Source organism: Excalfactoria chinensis, chromosome 1 (assembly GCF_039878825.1).
Source record: "Excalfactoria chinensis isolate bCotChi1 chromosome 1, bCotChi1.hap2, whole genome shotgun sequence".
In the NCBI taxonomy this organism is placed as follows: domain Eukaryota; kingdom Metazoa; phylum Chordata; class Aves; order Galliformes; family Phasianidae; genus Excalfactoria; species Excalfactoria chinensis.
Genome location: NC_092825.1, coordinates 114,982,641 through 115,005,027, shown reverse-complemented (window position 1 = coordinate 115,005,027; position 22,387 = coordinate 114,982,641).

Sequence of the window (22,387 nt, the reverse complement as noted above, 5' to 3'; positions counted from 1 at the left end):
CTCCTACAGTCTGAGCTCCAGTTTTTGTCAGACAAGGAATCCAGTTATGGGAAATGTTTATGCCTAGGAGAGGTTGGCGTGAGCTGGGGCTGGGAATAGCAGCCAAAGGCTGTAGCATGGGAACTGGGGAAGGAGGCTGAGGTAGCCAGCCGGCCTCTTCAGCAGGAAGCATTCTGTAATGAAGCACTGCTTTTTTGGCCCGGGTATCAAAAATAGAAACCTTTCAGTGAAGAAGCTAAATAACTGTATATTAGTCTTCGTTTTAAACCTGCACGAACTGGAAATAAAGCGATGCGTGGCTTATTCAAAACACGATTTTTGTTGAATTAGCTGGAAGCTGTGAAATAGTCTGCAAGATAGGCTGTGTGTGGAGTGAGTGCGTTAACGCAAACACAGAGCCTTGGCCTTGCTGGATGTGTTACCAGCTTGCCTTTGGCAATAGTGACTAGTTGTTTGGGTGTTTGCTGCCAAGTATGTGTCTAATCCTACAAAGTGCTGAGGCCTTCCTGAAATGTAAGAGAGGGAAGATTGAGCTTTTCAAAGCCTGTATGTTGTTACAGCGTGTTGGAGACTTAAAACTCAAATAGCGGATAAAGGATATCTCTGTTAGGCTTCCTGGCTTGAAGTGACCTCTGTAAGCTCTCACTGAAGTGTGATTTCATGGACCTTTGATGGATCGAGCCTGTGTGAGCATTGGGTGAGGTGCTGTTTGTGCCTTCTGCTATGAACAGTATTTCTTTCTGTCACAGCTTACCTGGAATGTGACGAGTAAAACGTGAGTTATTTTTTGAAAGCGATAAGCAAAATTGTCTTTCAATGATGCCATGTAGGGCTTAGCTGAGCAATGAATTTGGAATTGCTCCTCAACCCTGCTCTAATTTTTACAGGTCGTACATCAACGAGGCTTGTTAAGGGCTTGGAGAATCAGCCCTATGAGGAGAGACTAAGGAAGCTGGGGCTGTTTAGTCTGAGGAAGAGGAGGCTGAGGGGAGACCTTATTGCTGTCTTCCAGTACCTGAAAGGTTCTTACAGTGAGAGTGGGGCAGGTCTATTCTCACTACTGACTTGTGACAGGACGAGGGGAAATGGCCTCAAGTTGCGCCAGGGCAAGTTTAGGTTAGATATTAGAAAGAACTTCTTTACAGAAAGGGTGGTTAGGTACTGGAATGGGCTCCCCAAGGAGGTGGTTGAATCGCCATCCCTGGATGTGTTTAAGAGCCGCTTGGATGTGGTACTCAGGGATATGATTTAGCAGAGGTTTGTTGTTGTGGTATTGTTTTGTGGTTGTTTTTTAAGAGATAGGCTACTGGTTAGGCTGCGGTTGGACTTGATGATCTTCAAGGTCTTTTCCAACCTGAGTAATTCTATGATTCTATGATTCTATGATCAAGGTGGATTCTAATGGGCAGTGAGGAGCAGTGCTGCTTTTGGTGAACAAAATCTGCCACGTATATATATCAAAATAGCAAGCGATCTGCATGGTTCTCTTTTCCTTGTTAGCAATTGCACGTAGCCAAATTTGCTTTTAATTTAAATCCACAGAAGACCAAAAGTCCTAGTGTTAAGTGCTTTTCTCACATGGAGGTTTTAATGGAAAAGGCAGTTTATAAACAATACAGCTATCAAAGAATACACATCATCAACTCTTTGGCTGGTTATTTGCAATTCAACAGCACGGTCATATCTGTGACCACGCATCTAAAACATATCCTTTGATCCCTAAGCTTTGTAAGGAAAGTAATTACTCGAGGCCATTGTTCATCATAGGCAGTATGTGTAAAATATAGCATAAATTAGTTTTGAAGTAAAACAGTGACCTGAATTGTGAGTTCTATTTTGTTAAGCTATACTCCTTTCAAACCAAAGCATGAAATACTGCATTTTCACTTCAGTTTAAAACAAAAACAGAAACTATCTGTCTTCTGCATCCTCAGTTGTATGCCCTGCATCATGATTCAAATTGCCAGATATACTTTGAAAGTATAATCTTCCATTATTATTTTTCAGCTTGAATACGTGTTCTGATTTATTACTTGGCAAAGAATTAGCTGGCTTGCCGATGCTTATGTCTCTTATATAATATGCAGAGCTGATGGATGTCCTCAGCAACAGCTCCACAAGCAAGTGTGGTTGTTACTGTGAATGACCATCTCAGAAAACTGTTTAGGGAAGACTAAGTTTGAACAAAACCTCAAAAATGCTCACTGGAGAAGTAAAGTATTTATACAGCAATCATTAAGTGTTAATTAATGTTAAAAATCTGCACTTAACCAATATCCTGACCTGGAGCTGTTGCTGCGTCTTGGCCTTTCTTGCTATCTATTGGTGACGTGAATTTTGGAATGTTTCTGTCACTTCACCGCTGAATAGGCCTGGCTGTGTTTCATCCTGATACATAGCGTACATGCTCTGCAAACAATAGCTTTTGTTTTACAGTGAACAGAGCAGGAACATCTAAAGGGGAAGGCACGACTCTGCCATTATATCCAGCACCTTAGACCAGTACCCTCAGCTTCTTGGTGGGATTGTTCCCATGCATTTGGATACTGTAGTGTGCTGCATGGTTTGTAGAAGAGGTGTGATTTTCACACATTCAACTGACCCTTGTGGATTGTATTGAATGAGAAGGACCATTCTGCCAGCCTTGTGCATTTCTTCAGTATTCAAGAATATGCAATGCTTTACCTTTGATGTAGAGTATGTTTATATTGGAAGTAACAAACATACAAACCAAGCTTGTTCTCATATAACAAGTCCCTGTTCTTCACCCCCTGCCCTGAAAAACAACATTAATGTGGCAATATGCCAAGACTAATAAGTCCAACCCCACTAAACCCTTTTTTGTTATTTGCCATGGATGTGACGGTATCCCCTCAGCACTTCAGCTTGCTGTGCTATTTCAGTGCTCTGTGGAATTTGCTTAGCATTTTCTGTGCATTTTTTAATGATTCTGAATAGAATGGCAGGTAAATTCTTAGAGTCACAGTTATCAGCACTTATGTAACTGGCCCGGTACCTTCTTATTGCTTTTATGCAGAGCAGTGGAACTGATGGAGCATGTCAGCAGTTTTTAATGCATCATCTCATGAAACACCACTGCAGCCTGTGCTGTTTTGCATGCAATCCATGTCCAAAGGGACATTAGGTATGTTTTTGTTGTATAGTCTGCTATAATTCTGCAGCCTACTGGCCTGGATAGATGATTGCTCCCATGTAGAGTTTGTAGATCTGTTAGGGGTATTAAAAGAAAAGGAAAAGAATATTTTGCTCTGCAGAATATAATTTGGCGTTTACATAGAAGTTAAAGATGTGTGAATTTGTATGACAGTCTATTTTCCTAAAAGTACAAATGCTGAAGTGAGTGAAAGAGGAAGGTTCAATAAAATGCAGGGAGATGTCATCTGACTTCTAAAGCTTCTATCATTTGGCTCAGCACAGTGGAACTCCTTGTTGTTAGTTGCCTTGGCCTTTCCCCTTGCAGTCTTGTGAGAGAAATTTGGGAGCAGGGGTGAGTTGGTTCCAAGCCTGTGGCTGGATAGCGGGACTCGAATGAGGCTGTAGTCCAGAAGCTTCTATTTTCAGTCACGTAGGAAAGAGTCCAGGCAAACTGCTGCTCTCAACAATGCACTGAAGCATGGTGAAGTTCAGGGAAATATAAACCTTCTGTGACTGTAAGTGTCAAAGAAGGTGAATGGGAAATGTTTATCATCATCCAATTCCTCCTCATCTTCCACTCTAGGGTCTGAAAGCCTCAACAGTGTTCAGTGAAGGAAAGAGATTTTTGCACATGCCTCCTGATCTGCGGGATCATCCTCAGGTGCCATCTTTGAAAGGAAAAGGGACTTTGAATTTTGTATCCTCTTCTCTTTTGAACACTGAGAACCACAGCACTGCACAAAGTAGCATTGGGTCAGTCACGTATTAGATAGCTGATCAGCTTTGGGATGCAGAGTCTGGGGCCAGATTAGCTATGACTATAGTCAATTCAGAACATCATGTGAGGGAAAGAGAGTGGGCAGAAGAAGATAGAATTGGAAAAGACCACTTAGATCACCTAGTCCAACCACCAAGCCATCAACACCGTGCCCCGTGACTATGCCTCTCAGTACCACAGCTCTGCTTTTCTTGAAAACCTGGTCACTCTACTGTGGGCAGACTGCTCCAGTGTCTCACCACTCTTTAAGAGAAGGAAAGGTTAGATAGGTCTTACTATCTAGCCTGCGAAGAGCAGAGATGGCTCCACCGAGGCTCTGATTTCAGAGTATTTTATACCACATTGGAGATTGCACCTGTAGGCTGTGCAAGAGCTTTATTTTATTGTTGGTTCACTGCAGTGTCTGCAATGTTCAGTTCCCTCAGCAGCCAGCGGGCAGTGCAATCTCCCTAGCACTTGTCTGTCTTCCGCAGATGAGAAAACTGAGTGTGAATGTGAAAACTCCACTCACATCCATTAAATTTATCCTGGTGTGGAAGGAAGGCGTTACATTTTCTATTTAGGAACTGTTACAAATGGGATATTTAACTAGGACTTAAGTGAGAGACAGTTGAGCAAAATATGAACACAGACTCCCAGTATCCTGGGACAAGGCTGAGACCTTATTTGACATACATCTACAATATTCTCCACAGACATTTGTATTTATTTGTTTTTTAAGATTTAGCAAAACAACTGCTTTGCTGAGAGGAAACACAACTGGATCAAATGAAATAAAGCCTGAATTTTAAAAGCACTTTGTGATTTGAGATACTGCAGAGAGCCTCTTTAAGAGGTGTCTGAAACTAAGCATCTATCAGCTGAGGAAATCCCTAACGCTAGGGGCTTTAGAAAAATCTAAGCTTCAGTATTTCCATACAGCTGGAAATGTAATGTAAACAGAGCCTAAGCAACTTGGCCAGAGTAATTCAGGGAATCAGAACTGCTGATTGCTAATCCCAGCTCAAGTTTCTAGCCTCATTCCCAGGATGATAACGTTTGGAGTTACTGTTCTATGTTTTTCCTTTTTGTTATCTGCTATGAGAGACACTCTGAGGGCAGTAAGGCCATGAAGACAGCAAACATGACACCTCTGACTTCTTTCTTATGAAGGACCTGTTTTCTGCTGAGGTTTACAAAGGCGAGACAGGTGATGTAACATGAAAGCTTAGGGAGGGTGTGAGTAACCTGATTTCTTTTTTGAAAAAGTGACTCAGATGCAGTGTGCTGGGTGCTAGGATGGCCTCGTTATTTGTTATATGTTATGTTTGCATCTCCATGCCACAATAACAGGTCAGAATGTGATTCAGTCAGCACTAATAGCACACCGTAAGAAGGCGATAGTTGTTGACCTGAAGATTTCTTTTGTTCTTAGATTTTGAGGTGAACGCAGTTGGATAGAGGAAGGTGGGGCTGTCTGAGGTGACAGTCATAGGTGAACATTTCTTTTCTCAGCGTGGTTACAACCTTCCTGTAGCTAAGAAAATGAGAACTTGAAAGAAGACACAGAATGACAGGATGAGGGGAAATGGCTTCAAGTTGTGCCAGGGTAAGTTTAGGTTGGATATCAGGAAGAACTTCTTTTCAGAAAGAGTTGTTAAGCACTGGAATAGGCTCCCCAGGGAGATGGTTGAATCACCATCCCTGGATGTGCTTAAGAACCATTTGGATGTGGCGCTCAAGGACATGATTTATTGGAGGGTTAAGAGTTAGGTTAGTATAGTCAGGTTGTGTTAGGACCTGATGAACTTTAGGGTCTTTTTCAACCTGAGTGATTCTATGCTTCTATGACTTTATGAATGCTTATGGGGAAGCTGTGCCCAAATGAAATGAAATAAAATAAAATAAAAAAGGAATAGATAACTTTTCAGATTATGCTTAATCTTTATTTAGGTTGCTTCTGAAGAGAGGTACCCTAGGACCTTGATGGTAACTCTTCAGGGGTTAACATTAGCATTCTAGTTTGGATCAACAGTGAATCTTTGAAGCAAACCTTCAGAATGTCCTTTCTTAACTGTGCTTTGGTTTATAGCACTTAGTGGTCTCAGAGCACTTGAACTGGATTCCTTTTGAGTGAAATTAAATCAGAAATGTGTTCCAGCTGCTAACAGGTAATCAGGCATACAGAATCAAATTACATTATTTGCAGTAAAAGTAAGAGGCAAAACAAACATGTATGTTTAGTGTAGGGTTCAGCTCCACAAAACCAATCTAGAGATCTACTCCTATTGCACAATGTTGCTTGTTAATGTAGAAAATTATCTTGTTTCTTTTATATATTTTTGATAGTAGTGTAGCTTTTTGGTAGAGTTTCAAGTGGTGTTTGGTTTCATTTCTTCGATACGATGATATTCTGTCTTCTGTAATGCCTCAGTGGCATTTCTTTAGGTAGCAGCATTATGGTTTGCTCAGTATCTGCAGTGAAACTGCACCTATTTCAGGACAAAGTGTCTTAATGCATAGCAAGCATTTAAAGCATTAACTAAAATGGTGCATTGAAAACACATTTCAAATGCTTACTCAGCATTTTGGCAATGGAACAGATCTAGCAGTGTTCATGCAGGGAAAAAAAGAAAACAACTGTTAAAGATGGTGAAGGTCAGAAATTCTGCCCCAGAGGACTTTTAGAGTAATAATAACAATAATTACAAAATATACAGGTTTGACAGAACATTTGGAAACACTTTTCCCTCTTTTCCATGGGTGGCCATAGAGTCATTCATCAGTCTCTCTTCCCCTTGCTTTCTCAGTGGAAATTTCTAGGGGCAGTACGCTACTGATCTTTTAGGTGTTTTATTAATACCTAGAACATTTTCAGATCTTACTGAGTGCTTCAGAAGATAAATATTCTGGTAACATTTGGAATGCAAAGTAATGAGGTGGCAGGCAGAAATATGAAAACATTCTCCTGCCTCCATTTACACAGGCAATAGGAGAGGGAAAGGAAGGATTTACCATGAGTTGTTAAGAAGTAGTAATGATTCTGCCTTTCAAAATCAGACACAGGGAAACAGCCACAGCCTCCCTTGTCTTAGGGCTTAAATATGTATGAGATGTCATGGAGAGCATTACAGAATAATCACAGGAAGCATTAGGACTGCTTGAAATAAGGGCAATATTTTTTTTTTTTTCTGCGAATCCCAAGTGCTCTTATTCAACAGAGACTTTGTAACATAATATAAATAGGTAAAAAGATAGATGGTTAAAAACAAGAACAAGATAAAATAATCATGCTGAAGGGTTAAAACATAGATCCACACTTCTACAAAGGGATAGATGAGTACCGAACCACATTACAGGTATCAAGTCACTCTTGTGATTCATTCTTAAAAGAATCCAAAATGTGATGTCAAGAAAATAGAACAATTGTAATACAGTGGAATCCTTGAAAAACATTGCAATTGTATTCTAAGGAACTGATAGTGGCCTCGAATGTGTTGTTTACACAGATATATAAACTTAAGCCTATAGAAAGCTCTGTTCCAAGTAAGATAGGGCAGTATGTGGCAATACACCAGCAAGTGTATTCTGTGGCTACATTTCTAGATTTTTCTAAGTAATTATATCCCTGTACGTATGCATTGCTTTCCACCAGAACTGTCTGTTTCTCCATAAAAAGAGAGGTGGAAGGAATAAGGAAAGGAATGAGGAAAAAAACGAGCTCCCATGGATAAATATTCCATCTCTTGTGATGTCCTTAGCCACAGTTCCTTTGCTGAAGGTTGAACCATGAGAACAAAATCAGAGAGAATTTCAAGAAAAAGGCAAACCTGTTATATAAGTCCACAATGCAGTACTTCACAATGAAAGATAGCAGTGCTTCCTGCCAGCATTTAGATAGCAAGTAGAGGGAAAGAGCAGTGTAGCAGAAAGATGAAGCAAGGGACAGATGTAATCAATGTATTTTCCCTAAACATCTTGTTTGGTACCCTTGAAGCCATCAAAGGTTATCTATGGCTGACGCTGCAAGAGGGAGTAACTGTCCTGGGAATCTGTGTGAAGGCCAACAGTAAGTACTGCAGATGCTATCTGTTGTGTTGTCAACATTCATAGTTCATTTTCTCATGGTCTTTTCTTCTTCTCTGTATCCCTTCCATTATGGACACTTCCCTCTGTGGTTCTGACAGAGAGTTTTAGCTATATCTAGGGATTCTACATCCTTCAGCAGTGTTCATTAAAGTTTATCGGTTGGTGTTTTACTCACAGACATCAGATGGAATTTCTCCATGTTTTGACAAAGCAAAGATAAATGAAGAATTAGCTTAAAAATGCAGGATTTATACTTCCCACAATCTAAATCAGTTGCGATTTTGCCATCTTAAATATAGACTATTGCGTCTTTCATCTCTAACAGTTATCATCAGAGTAAGTCCTGTGATCATGTCATCCTTGTTCCTTCTGGACCACTGAGTTACACAAAGTGGCTGCATCCTTTCTGACCAAACTCTCCTGTGGTCTGCTTTACTGAATGTTACCTTTGAATCAATGTTCATAGAAAAATGTTTGTTTCTAGGGGTAATGAAACTTTTAACTCAAGCTAATTCTGTCCTAGCAGAAGCTAGAACAGGAATTCATGTCCTCAGCTGTTCGTAGAGCCATTTTGCCATGTGCAGCTGTATGATAATATCATCTAAACTGTTCACTTCAGAACATTGATTTGCAAGGGGTCAGCGTACTCTGCAGTAAGCAGTCATGGCATAGATTTCTATCCATGATTAACAGATTTTACTTTTAAAACCATGAATTAAGTTTGCTTTGCTATATATTAGAAATCCTCCAATGTCCTCCCCTAATGACCGATTTTGGAATTACTGAATAAAGTGTTAGGCAAACAGAATCAGGATTTGTGAACCACTCTGCTCAAGAGAAAGGCAAACCCGTCAACTACGTCCATAACATAGCATTACACAATGGGAGGTATATGTCCTTGCAGGTTATTAGTGCCAGAAAAGGCAACATACTTTATGCTGGGAGAACATGATTTTAGTTTACAGTCATCTGTGTGAGTTGGTTTACCCATTCGCAGCCTCATGCCCACATACTTAGAAGCACTAAGATGTGCATGCTCAAGCAGTTTTGCCAGGGCCACCTGTACGTAATATGGATGGCAACAACAAGTAGCTGTCAGGTTGTCACTACATTTCTGGAATTCCTCTTCCTTGATGACAATAAACTAGATTAGGACAGGTTTGTATAAGCTTTATGAGTCAACAGTTAATATGGAACAAGCTTTTTGCCTCTGTGTCTCTTCAGCAAGGCTGGTGCCCCTTCTGTTTGCTTCTGCATGTCACTTATCTTTATGATGATGGTCTGTCTTAACGTTGAGATAACAGAGAGAAGAATAGCACTTCCATGGTGATGTAACTTTGTTACTTTACTCCATTGTTTCTTTTGGTGCTGTCAGACAGGCCTTTCCATCCATACCAATTTTAGTATTTATGTTACATATCTTTACACCATCTAAGGGCAAACAGGTTTTTATATAGTTCACTGTAAAGGAACTCACCCAGTATGTTATTTATTACAGTACTGAGAATCCTGATGCATGGCCTCAGAAGTTGTGGCACAGCATTCAAGTGTGGTTTTAAAGTGTCTTACCTTAAAGAACATTTGAGCATAATCATCACTCTGTAATGAAGTCAACTGAATGTCATTTTCATGCCTGCATCTTTTCCTTTAACCAAGGTTACCACTCCTGCTTTCCAAACGATATTCCTCCCAGTATCACAGAAAAGAAAGTGGGGGAATGCCTTGCACTCCTTGACAGATATGTAACTTTTATGAAAAAGCAAAGCTTTTTATTACTAGAGCTGGAAAAAAAAAGAAGAAAGAGAGAAAGAAAGAGAGAAAGAAAGAGAGAAAGAAAGAGAGAAAGAAAGAGAGAAAGAAAGAGAGAAAGAAAGAGAGAAAGAAAGAGAGAAAGAAAGAAAGAAAGAAAGAAAGAAAGAAAGAAAGAAAGAAAGAAAGAAAGAAAGAAAGAAAGAAAGAAAGAAAGAAAGAAAGAAAGAAAGAAAGAAAGAAAGAAAGAAAGAAAGAGAAAGAAAGAAAGAGAGAAAGAAAGAGAGAAAGAAAGAGAGGAAGGAAGGAAGGAGGGAAGGAGGGAAGGAGGGAAGGAGGGAAGGAAGGAAGGAAGGAAGGAAGGAAGGAAGGAAGGAAGGAAGGAAGGAAGGAAGGAAGGAAGGAAGGAAGGAAGGAAGGAAGGAAGGAAGGAAGGAAGGAAGGAAGGAAGGAAGGAAGGAAGGAAGGAAGGAAGGAAGGAAGGAAAAAGACAAACATTTAAGCTCAAAGTTCTTTCAGCAGGTCACTTGAGGTACAGAAATGATTAACAATGATTAATGTAAATCCTCCAAATACTTACGTATTCCAAGCTGTTTCTTCTTGCTGCCTGTATTCAAGGCTGCACTTGTACTGTGTCAGGTCACACACAGAATAAAGCAAAACTTTTCCTACCTTCTTTCGAGCTGTCCATTTTTAGTGCATGTGGAGATATTTTGATAACAACCATTTAAATCTCTGCTTTATTATTTTCTCCAATGATTAAGCACGTTGGGTTTTGACACTTCTTTGGTTATTAGGGGTTATTGACAAGCCAAAAGTGACATTTGTTATCACTGGGAATAGAGCGTTCATTTCAAACTCCAACAAATTATATCAGAAGACTGGAATCATCAATATGAAAGAGATCTATCTCCAAAAAATAATCATTGATTTTTTTTCTCTGAATTTCTTTGCCTGATGGAAATATATTTTTTTCTGTCTGGAATATGGAGTTTGTCATCTTGACTTGAACCAGTCTGGTAGAACTCTGTCTCCAGTGAACGTATCTAGCCAAATGATGGAGGATTGCATTGCCAGTGGCAATAGTATTTCCCTTATGAGTCTCACAAATGATTGATTTATGTGGTTGGATTTATTAAAATGGCTTGCAACCAGTTAATAGTAACTAAGATTATGTAGCACTTTAAAATACACTGATGCTGCAATTAACTTGGTGATCATATCAGAGTTTAACTCTGGATTAATTCCCTTTGGCTTTGCAAAATTATAACCTAGGTCCTACATATCCATTTCAGTAAAGAATTATCTGCAACAGTATGAGCTGTTATTCGCCAACTCTTTGTAGTTGTTCTTCTGCCAGAGATGAACACAACCACATTTTCCACATCCTCCCTTGTCGAATCAGTAAAGCAAAATATTCTTCAGCCAGTTTGATATGAAGTCTAGTAGTTTAGGAACTGAACTTAAATTACTGTGAGAAGCGGCTGTTGCCAAGCTTCCAGATTCCGTATGGTATTGGCTTACAGACACTTAAACATCACTTGCAAGAAGTTTGGAAGAGATAAGTGGGCCTGAACAGAGAGGAGATGAAGGAATGGCAGCATCTTAAATCACCGCAGCTGTTTCTTAAAAGAAAAAGCACATAGGCCCTAGAATTTTACTCTATCACAGTAATTATCGTACTGCTGCTTGTGGTTGTCCTTTACAAACCCCTTGGAAGAGCTGTTAAGTGTTCAGCTTATGTAGGCTGCTTGCTCACATTTGTTCTAGAGGAATGGCCATCAGTCACTCTTGAGACTGTTTAAGAAATAAAAATTGGCTTTGTTACTGTATAAAAGAAGGAGATAAGACTTGAATTTTGCCTTGAAACTCAGCTTTCAAAATGCTGAGTCAGAAAACGTGTGAAGACTGATAGAAGTTCACTGATTCCAAGATTTAACAGATGCTATTTTTATTCCCATGTACTGTCAGTTGTTCTCCATGAGAGATAAAATACTGTGTAATGAATCATAATAGACCAAATTCTGAGTCTGTGAAATGCCTTCGCAGAAATATGGGTAGGAGAAAAAACAGCCACCGACAATGTGTTACCAGACCAAAGACATTTTGAACCAGGTGGAAGAGGTGCTGTACTTCCCATTTGGTACTACATATGCACGGCATGACATCCACATTGAAAACTGAGGAGGAAAACACTCCCCTAGAAAGCAGTAGTTATCTTCCACATTATTTTTAGTGAGGGAACATCACCAGGGAGCATCTCTCAGCAGCCTGCCCTGCTGTTCTTTGCTTCAAGTAGACAGCCCAAAAACCCAAAGAGTGATTTTGCTCTCACGTTTGTACCAAGGAAGCTGCAGGAAGCTTTCCATCCTTCCTTAGCGCAGTCAGTGGTACTAAGAGCTGTATTTGTCAACAGCTTTGCATTGCTCTCTGTATCGTGTCAATTATCCCTGCTCCTGAGGTTTCTGTTGGCAGCACTGCCTGTGCTAAAGCTGCTAACAACAGGGCAGCTGAATCACTGCAAGCAAAATCCTCTGCTGTGCACAAAGCTTGAGAGGACTCAAAATAGTGGTGATGCACTGCCATCAAAAAGTGCCTGGAAGCAGAAGAGAGATAATGAAGGCTGGCCAAGGGCTGCCTGGTGTGAACAGCCATTCTTCTTGCATATGGCTGAGGCAGATAGCAGAGGTCTCTTTACAGTACAATAGCTTTGAATAGAAGGGTGCAGTTATGTGGAATACCCACAAGCACACGCCTTCAAGAGTGGAAACAGGAAAAAATATTCAGTGGGAGACTTTTAGTGGTGTCACTTTACATCCTCTCCCCAAAGGCTTCTATTGACACAGGATTACACTGAGCTGATATGTGAAATAATTAACCTTTCCTGCAACAGTTTACTGACATTTGCTGGTAGGTAATACAAGGCTGGCGAGGCATTTGTAATTTTGGATGGGCCATTTTTCAGACACAGAGCTCTTCTGAAGAAGACTTACTTCTCAACCAGCTCCAAGAAACTCTCATTTTGCTTTGCTCCTAACTGTAGCAGCTTGGGAGGACCTGGTTGACCAGCAGGACTTCCCACTCACTGTCAGAAGCACCCAGAGGGTGCCCAGCATCACCTCATGCTAAGGAATGGCCAAAAAACCTGCATGGCAGGATGGGATTTTGGCCGTCTGTATAAATACGCATAATCCGTTCTTGTCTGGCCATACCCACTGATGCTTTTTTCTTTGGCTGAAATACAGTCCAGAGTACTGAACCCAAGTGATTTCTATATTGAAATGATCTAAAGGGTAATAGTAAATAACAAGTTACAAAATGATACCGACATTGATTTCCAGCTGTCATTATCTGGACTCTCAAGAGGAATCTATTTCGCCTTCCTTCCAGAAACCTCTCACTGCCCTTGACAGGAGGTAATTTTATTTAATGAAGACACTCATACTTCAGTATAAAAGTGTCAAGTGAATTATTCATGTGCTCCTTTATCTCCAAAGCATTCCAGCTGCTTTATCTCATAGTAAAACTGCAAAAGAAAATTAAAGTTTTGTTGTTGTTGTTGAAGTGCAGCTGTTGCTTTGAAAAGCATCTGCTTAGCAGCTAATACTGTGAGACAGTAACATTCTCAGCTTCTGCCATCACGCAGCAGAAGCACAAGAACAGCAGAACTGGGCTGGGGGGAAATAAGCATAACTGCTCATCGGCACTGGGAGTAAAGCTATATTTGGATATTTTTAGATGCCTCATTTTCTGCAATTAATGTCTCAAGCAATACTGGAATATGGAGTAGCTGAGCTGTTTTCCCCTTTAATCCCCTTTACTTAGCATCTGGCTGCTCTTCACCATAAGGTATTCTGTTGCAGACTGGGCCTGCACTTAGTGCAGCTTGTTGGCTTATCTTTACTCATGAGGAACCCAAAGTAGGCAGCACAGCTACACTCAAACACAACAGACTTTGCATTCAATCTAATTTCAGAGCCGAGATGTGCATACACGGATTCAATTACAGAGTTTAATTCACTACAGCAACTGCTGGCCTTATTATTACTTCTCCACTTACATCATTACTTAAATCTGCATAGATTTGCAAAAGGACTGCGCATCATTTTATTGCTAGTATTTTATTTATGTTGCAGTAAAAGTAATCTGTCATTAGGAATATGGTTGAAAAATAACCACGTCTTTAGAAGTAAGAGCAAATCACATATAAGTAGTTTGCTGAACTCACGACAGCATTCTAGAGGTCTGTGAGAGCAGGCCCACTGCAGGCTTTGTCCTTCATTTCACCCACTACATCTTCTGACCTTGTATAGTGAGTTCTGGTGTGAAGTCGCCATGATTTATACTTCTGCATCCTATTTTACAATCTTATTGCTCAGTATTTTCTCATAACCATTTAATCATAAAGTAAGAGTGGCTCTGTGCCTATACATACTTTTATGGAGGAGATAATGTCACATGAGACATCATGCTGTCACCCTTGAGAGATGCTCTCCAGGGTTGGCCACAAACCACTGACACCACATGTTTTGCATCCCAACAAGAGAAACTGGAGTTAACTGCTAATACTTCTTGTTTGCTCATTTACAGCTGCGATGTACAGATCCACTCTTGTGAATCTCAGCAGTGAGACAGCAGTAGAAATATCACGTGTGCCTCCTTCAGCTCTTCCTTGCATGCCCTGAAGAGCTTCTCTCACTGCTCTTGTCCTGACCCCTGTGCTACTCAGCATCGCCTCTTCCAAGTTTTGTAAACCATGCTTCAGAAATTAATTATCTTGTTTACTGTTAGGAAGTTTCTTTATTCAGAAGTGAGTAAGGTCATATCTCCCCAGGGCAGATAATGTGCTATGTTCCATCACTGTTTAGCAAACACAGCTGAACTTTATAGCATTCATTTTTACCTTGCACTTATGTTATCGCCTCTGTACCCCTAACACGACAGAAATAATGTTGTGTAGGCCATCTTACTTGTGACATTTCTTAATTTGGTGTCACTTCATTATTTTATCTAAGCATTTATGAAGGCTGCATGGAAAGCAGTGCCTCCTGTTTTGTTCTGCTGGCCCACAACATCAGAGGTAGATGTTGCTGGTATGGCTGCAGAGGCTGAAGCAGTATTCCATTATATGTTGTTGCTGTGTGACAGATGGCAGCAGAGGGGCACTCTGACAAAAGGGCATCTGACATGGAAGTGTGTATGAAGCAATGGGGTGTCATTAAATGCCTCTGAGTGAAAAAAACCCAAACAAACGAACAAAAGGCAGCCATGGACATTCAATGATGCTCACTGAATGTTTGCGGAGACCAACCAGTGAATGTGAGCACAGTGAGGGGTGATTGCTGTGTTTCAGCAGTGGTAACTGACAGTGGGTCACCTCCACTGATGCAGATTGTTATGAGTGTGGCATGCGGGCTCTTATTCGTCACTGGTGACAATGCGTAGCTCATGGTGGTGACTATATTGAAAAATAGTATATATGAGAACTTGTTCTATCAAACAGTGTTATTTGTATCTGTTGTAGTTTCCACAGAAATAAACAGGAGGTGTTACTTTCAGAGCAACCTTCCTATTTTTATAGGCTGTTTTGTCTAAAACATTCCTAATAGAGGGCATCTATCCTCAGATACCATCTTAGTTACCAAACCAAAGCAACATCCAAAAATGTGATTATAATCTTGAAGGCTCAAGCATAAAGATAAGGAAACACATCATCATAAAAAGTTATTCTCTTTGGTGCAGAAGTAGATTGCAATTATTCCTAATTAATTCTAGTGCTGCTGAGATCAGTATCTGGTTGAATAAAGATGCCTTGCCAACAGGATGCTAATTTCTGCCTTCTGAGCACGCAGTTTTTCTCTGTTTTAATTTAACTGATAACATAGGATTTGCTGTGGTAGCTAAAGCTGCTTTTTCTTAACCCTTGTTACATCTGATGCTAAATTTCACAGCTGATCAGGAGAAGCTACAAGCAAATGTTTCCTGAATTTGGGCAATATTCATACATCCAGCTTGTGGGACAGAATATAGGAGAGAGGGCTCTGTGTGCAAGTCCATCAGTATCCATTTGCATTACATAAGGGGAAAGCTAATGTACCAAAGGATGTACCAAGGAAGAAGAAAACAAGTCAGTAATCGCGGGAGATTGCTGTGCACTGGCTTGAGTGACTGGAGTAAGTGAAAGGTAGTACCAGTGCCTTCATGTCTTCAGAGCAGAAGAACGCATTTGATCAAGACTTTCTGGCAGTACTGTGAGGGTAGGAACATATCATGGCTGTATTCACACTGGGGAATGTTTGTGGTGTTCCCTCAAACCTCTGTGAGCACCCAAGAATCCAGACAGAATCACAGGGGCTGGGAGGGACCTTCGGAGATCAAGTCCAACCCCCTGCAACACGGGCTCCCTACTGCAGTCTAAGACAAGGGAGAACTTTGGGAAATCCACACTTCATAAACTCCACTTCTCACGGGATTATTATGTTACTTAGGAATGCTGTTAACTGAATTTCTTATCATCTGCATCTCCCTCATGAGTGTTCTCAGAATAAGACACTAGGATATTTCTGAATCTATGGGATCATCGAAGATTTCTGGAGCTGACCTTTAAAACATCCACAGAATAAAATGTCCTTCTTGAGAACATTGGCAGCTATGACATTTCTCATACGGCTTTGGTTTGTAAGTACTCCAGACATCAGAGTGCCTCTGAACATCTGTTCACTGAATGTCCCTGAGAGATGGGGTTTGTGCTGCAGATTTCCAGCACCTCTAATATTCCCTTCATCTTTGTTCCTTTTGCTGAAATGTGTTTACCGTGGATAACTTAGAAGAAACACATTGGTCTGAAAGCTGAAAAATTTATGCTTTTTTGAATCTTGAAGAAGTTTGCAATACTCACACGCAGTCATCCAGTTTAGCTATTTCTTTCAGCATTTTTCTTTCTTTCTATTTCATTTCCATTCCATTTCCATTTCCATCTTTCCTTTATCTGGCCACGTTGTTGGCTTTTTACAGAATCACAGAATCAGATTTACTAGATCAGGTTGCCTAGGGCCCCATCCAACCTGGCCTTGAACACCTCCAAGGACAGGGCATCCACAGCCTCCCTGGGCAGCCTGTTCCAGGACCTCACCACTCTCCTAGTAAAGAACTTCCCCCTAACATCCAACCTTTTTAGCTGATGATAAATTTTCTTTGAGGTCCCTGCCCAGGATGTACACTTCCATTAAAGCCTCAGTGACAATTTAGTAAAGTAGAAAATTATAATTTAATGTCTGAGATCGAGCCTCATCTGGCATGCTTTTTTATTGCAGATCTTTACAGTAAGATAGATATCTTACCGTAAATTCTTAAGCCATTATCCTGCACATGCTTAACTTCACAACTATGGGCAGCCCTGTGGAAATTCAGTACTCTTTCATGGATTTTAAAGTCAAGCAAATGCAAAGAGATTTGGCCTTCAGGGTTTGGAAATACCTGCCCGTGTGTACATAGTTGACACAAGAAAGAATCAATTAAGATACAAGGCGTAGTAAAATTACTCCCCAAAATCAGTACAGCCATAGTTTAGTTTTGACTGTAGACATTCATACAGCATAAACTTTTCATGTTGCTTTATCCCAATATTGCAAGTGAATAAATATGAAATCAATGGCATAAACGTTTCTAGGAATGAATAAACTCTTCTGTAACAGGATATAGAGTTCAAAAACTCTATCTTGTTTGTGCTGAATGACCAAAATGAAAAATAAATTGGCAACAAAGAACAGAAAAATAAGCCCCATGACTTTGAGCAAATATTATTCCTTTAAATCAGTTATTCCTTGAGCAAATACACTCATTACTTTCTAATGTGTTCCTTCCTTAAACTATCCATCGTTTTAGAAAGGTCAAAGCTTGCTAAATATATGCTATTTAATCTGTGTGGAAAGTACAACAGTGTTCAAAAGCACAACTGCTCTAACACAGTTGCTAGAAAAAAGGGTGCACGTTCACTATGCATTTCAGCCTGGAATCCTATTAATGGGAGCTTCACTTCCCAACTGTTCTACTTCAAAATGATTCTGTGGCTTCCACAGATCCCTTTATTGTTTTCAACTACTCAGTGTGGATACTGCCAAACTGGATTGAATGCTAAAGCAAAAACACCAGACGTCCCTAGGAGCTTTAGTTTAGAATGACAATGTTTTGGAAAACCTTTTGTCTCTAGCGGTGCATAGAGCTTTTTTAGGGCGGGATAATCCCAAGTTTCACCACAGTGATACTGCACTGGAACAGCAGGGTTTGCAATAGCAATTATGAACATAGTTGGAGTATTGTTGTAGGAAATGTTTGTAAAATGTCTGACTGAGTGCAAGAGAGTAGCTACACATCCTGTAGACAAGTTCCAATTGTTTTTTGTAGTATGTGGGCCAGGAGAGGTTGATTTACCACACCCAGAAGAGTAAACAGGAAAGTCTGCATCCACTGGGTTGTTCTGCAGTGGTATGTAGTGAGGGGAGGTGTGGGATGCAGCCAGGCATTGCATGCAAGCAGCTAGCTTGGGTACAGCAGAGAGACTCAGCCCCCTGCACTCCTGTGTTAGAGATCCTTGGAGACAGACCATCTTTCCTTCTTGTTTTTGCCTGGCTAATCTCCAGCATTACAAGTCTTCCACAGTTTAGAGTTGAATATTCAAAGGTGGCATCAGGCATAGATTCCAAATGATGTCCTCAGGCACAGAAGCAGGATTTTCTAGTCCAAGGGGCTGTATCCCCTGACAGAAGTGAATTCTCAGTCAGCTACAAAGAGGGGGAGTATCTACAAGTCAGCTACAAGGAGGGGAAATAATGGAAAGGTTCTCATATAATTTGCAGATAGAAATGTAGCAAGGGAAGATATGGCTCACAGTGCTAAGTCTGGCAAGTAGGATGATGGGGGGATGATAGGAAAATTCTCAGGTTGCCTATAGCCAGGACAGGGAGCTGTGAGGTTAATCACTCAAAGGAGGGGTATGAAACATGGCAGAGATATCCTGGAGATGCTTTAATCTTCTTTTATTTGAGAGCTGTTTCTAAACCCTGACCTGTTCTTCTTGCTATGCTATTGACTATTCTCCCACCTTGACAGAGCTCTCTTTGTGGGCGCTGTTTCCCCACACTTCTGTGCATTCCCTTTTTGAGGCACAGTTGTGTGACACAGCGCTAAGCAGTAGTGGAAAACTTGTAGCTAGCACCAAACAGATTGTGTGCAACCACAACCAGGCCCAGCGCCATTCACAGGTGATAGTTTGGATTCCAGAAAGGCGATGTTGCTATTATTCCTCACCTAAGCTTGCCACCTTGGCATAGGCAGCTGTACCACTTCAATTTGTGAACTAACTAATCTGGCTCCTCCCAGAGGTCTCTGAATGTAGCTGTGTTGTGGCCAGGTCATTTGCACAGGATAACTTCTGAAGCATGTAATCAGGGTCTGCATTTCACCAACTTTTTTCCTGTTAGTTACTGTCATGACAACTCAGGTCACTCCAGGTTTAATGTCAGAAATAACCTTCTGCCTACTAGTCTTTCACTGCATTTATTTGCTCCCCATTAGCCTTCCAGAGCATCTGAATGCCCTGCCATTTCTGCAAGTGAAGAATAGACAAGAGGGAGCAGATGGGCAGCGCTGAGCTCTGCTCTGTGTGACAGCAACAGGGCCCGAGGGAACAGCACGGAGCTGTGTCCAGGGGAGGGGCACCTGGGAGTCAGGGAAAGGGGCTGCACCACAGGGCGGTGGGCATGGAAGTTGATGCATAGGGCTGTGGGCACGACCCCAGTGCTGGAGTTCAACACTCTCAGAAATGGGGTTTTGATTTTGGATGGTGCTGTCTGGAGCCAGGAGTTGGATTCCATGATCCCTGTGCGTACCTTCCAACTTGGGATATTCGTGATAATCTGTGTGGGAAACAGCTGTGGCTGCAGCAAAGGTCACTAAGTGAGGAACCAACTGGCGGTACTCTGTGATAAGCTGGCCAGTTAGTTGTATTCCTTCCTGAAGTCTGTAAGCAGGAAACAGTGCTTAAAGAGGGATCTGGAAGGAGCATTTTGCCTTATATTGCGAGTGTCTTCAACAGGAGAACAGCTCCTGGGGACATGCCACAACGAATGAATGCTCTGCCTTCATTGTGGCACAGGTGAAGCTCTCTTGCCCTTATGGGATCTCTTGTGGGTAACTCTGCAGCTGTCTTTCACACAGGTAAAAGGCAATGGATTACCTCTGTGGCACCTTCCTGTTCTTGCAGATTGCTGACCATGGTGATGAAGGCTGTTTGGACTAAGAGCCCAGCTGCTGCCTATGCTATCTTCTCTATGCTGTCTCCTGTTTGTGGCTTTAAGGGCTGTGATGGTCAGAGGCTGTCTCTGCTGTGGAAACCAATAAAAATTTCTCCTGCGCTGAGAAGCAGTGCCAGATCCATATGAATGAAGTTTGGGTCTCTTTCTTCCAAAAGCCATATCTCTGTTGTTAGCTTGGAGGAGAGAAAGGAAGAGGAAGGGGAGGCTCTTATCAAGGCACAGCAGCCCTGCAGCTAAGCCTCACCACCCATCTCGCCCCACCAGTCATGGCTGCCCAGCCCCTGGCCCTTCCCACAAACAGGCCCTGCTCTGGGGTGAGGTTATGAAAAGTTAATGAGACATGGGCACAATGCTGTGAAGGATGGAGCAAGGCCCTGGCTGCTGGGGCTGCACCAGAGGCTACGATTGCATTGCAGGTAGGGTGTCAGTGACAGCAGCTTTTGCATAATGAACAGTGCAACACAAGTGCACCCTTTCTAAAGCTGATGCTGAATGAAGAGATTTGCCACGTGTAGGTTACAAGCCTTATGGCACGGTGCACGTTCCTGCAAAAAAAAAAAGCCTGCAATAGTGCTTGCTGCAATTGCAAAGACATTATCATAGCTGAATTTGGTCTGGGAAAATTGTTGTAAATAGAATTTGTGGTTGCTTGCCTCCACTGTTGGTAACAGAAGCTGCAGCACTTTGCAGCTGATCTGTTTGTGTTTTACACTGAGTTTGTGAATTAACTAGAGGACTAGGCGGACTACTTGCTCTGTTAAAATGTAACAGAGCATACTATTTTCTTAGGTCAGACTGTTTTCAGGTCAAAGCTGCCCATGAAGTACGATTCTGCAGTAGCAGCATTGAAAGCCCTTTCTGGTCAGTAGGTTACCTCATAACACTTCTTGGATTCCCCCCCACCCCCCAAGTCTTAAGGCAAAGTTTTTGAGAGGCAAATTAGCTGAATAACACACAGAAGAGTAAACACGCCGTGGCTTTTTATTTAATTAATACTTCTTCAACTGGAAAACACACATCTTGCTTTGCATTAGTGGCTTAATTGTAATAACGTCTCTGTGCCATTCTGAGCTAACTGCGCACTCAGGAGCATGGATGCTAGTAACAGTTTGTTAAAAGAAACAGGTGATGGAACATTAGCCACCTCACCAAGCACCAAGAAATGTTCTGTTACTATAATTGATGTTCTTGTTATCACCCTTCCACCTGACACACACCTCCCTCCTTTTCTGTGGTTATACTGCAAGGCAAATCTTTGAACTTGAGTCTGTGAGCAAAGACAGCTGAGGGTCCGTCCTATTTATTTGTGTTTTCCTGCATGTGACTTCCAGGGATGTGTACGCCTTCCTCAAGCAGCACTTCTTGGCCCAGGATTTCAAGCTGCTGCTGATAAGATCTGTAGGAAGTATTGCCCTGCAGTGTGGAAAGGTGTAGTGTATTCTAGCTGGAACCAGATGCATGGATTGCTGCTGAAGGCCTTGTGAAACTCCTGTGTTAAAGTATAAGTGACAGAGGAACCATTTTTTTCTAATGCTTGGTTTGTTGAGTGACCTCTTGCATCTACAGAACATAAAAGAAAGTGGACAACCTTTCAAAATGAAACCTAAATCATAGCGGATGTGCACCTAAAATGCCCTGTTTTTCAATTTCACATGGAGCCAATATGTTAAAAGAAATAAACTACCAGGGAGTTTAATGGAAGTTAATGGGAACAAGGATCTACTTTCCTGGAAAGTTATTGAGAAAGTAATGTCCTATTTCTGGCATTGATGTTATAGAGGAGTGTGCATGGGCTTAGCCTGCTGCCTCTAAAGCTCACACCACACGCTTAAGCGTTTGTAAGAAGACTTGGTAAAATGACTATTCTAAACATAGCTAGTTGTGAGATCATTGTAAGTTTTCCAAACTTCCCTGTAACCAAGGAACCCCACATAGCAGTAAATCAACACAATGTAAGTATATTCATGGTTTGCTGGGAAAATAAATAAATAACTAAATGATATCCCTTAGGTAAACCAGACTGAAATGTGACTTATCTAAGTATGGTTTGGATCTGTGTGTGGTCCTCTTTTCCTCATTCCCTCTCCACCCAGACAATAAATATTTGGATATTTGTCAAATATTTTGTGAGCTCGATTGTTATTTTCTGTGGCGCTCCGTGGTTCTCAGTTGCTTACTGAAAAATAACCGACATGAAGCGCCATCACCCACAGTCTGCTCAAAGAAAGCAGTTCTCATTTATAATGCCATTCAGTTCTTGGAAACACTGAATAGGTCAAAGCTAGGAAATAGGTGCTATTTCTCTGGTGTTTTTCATGCATTA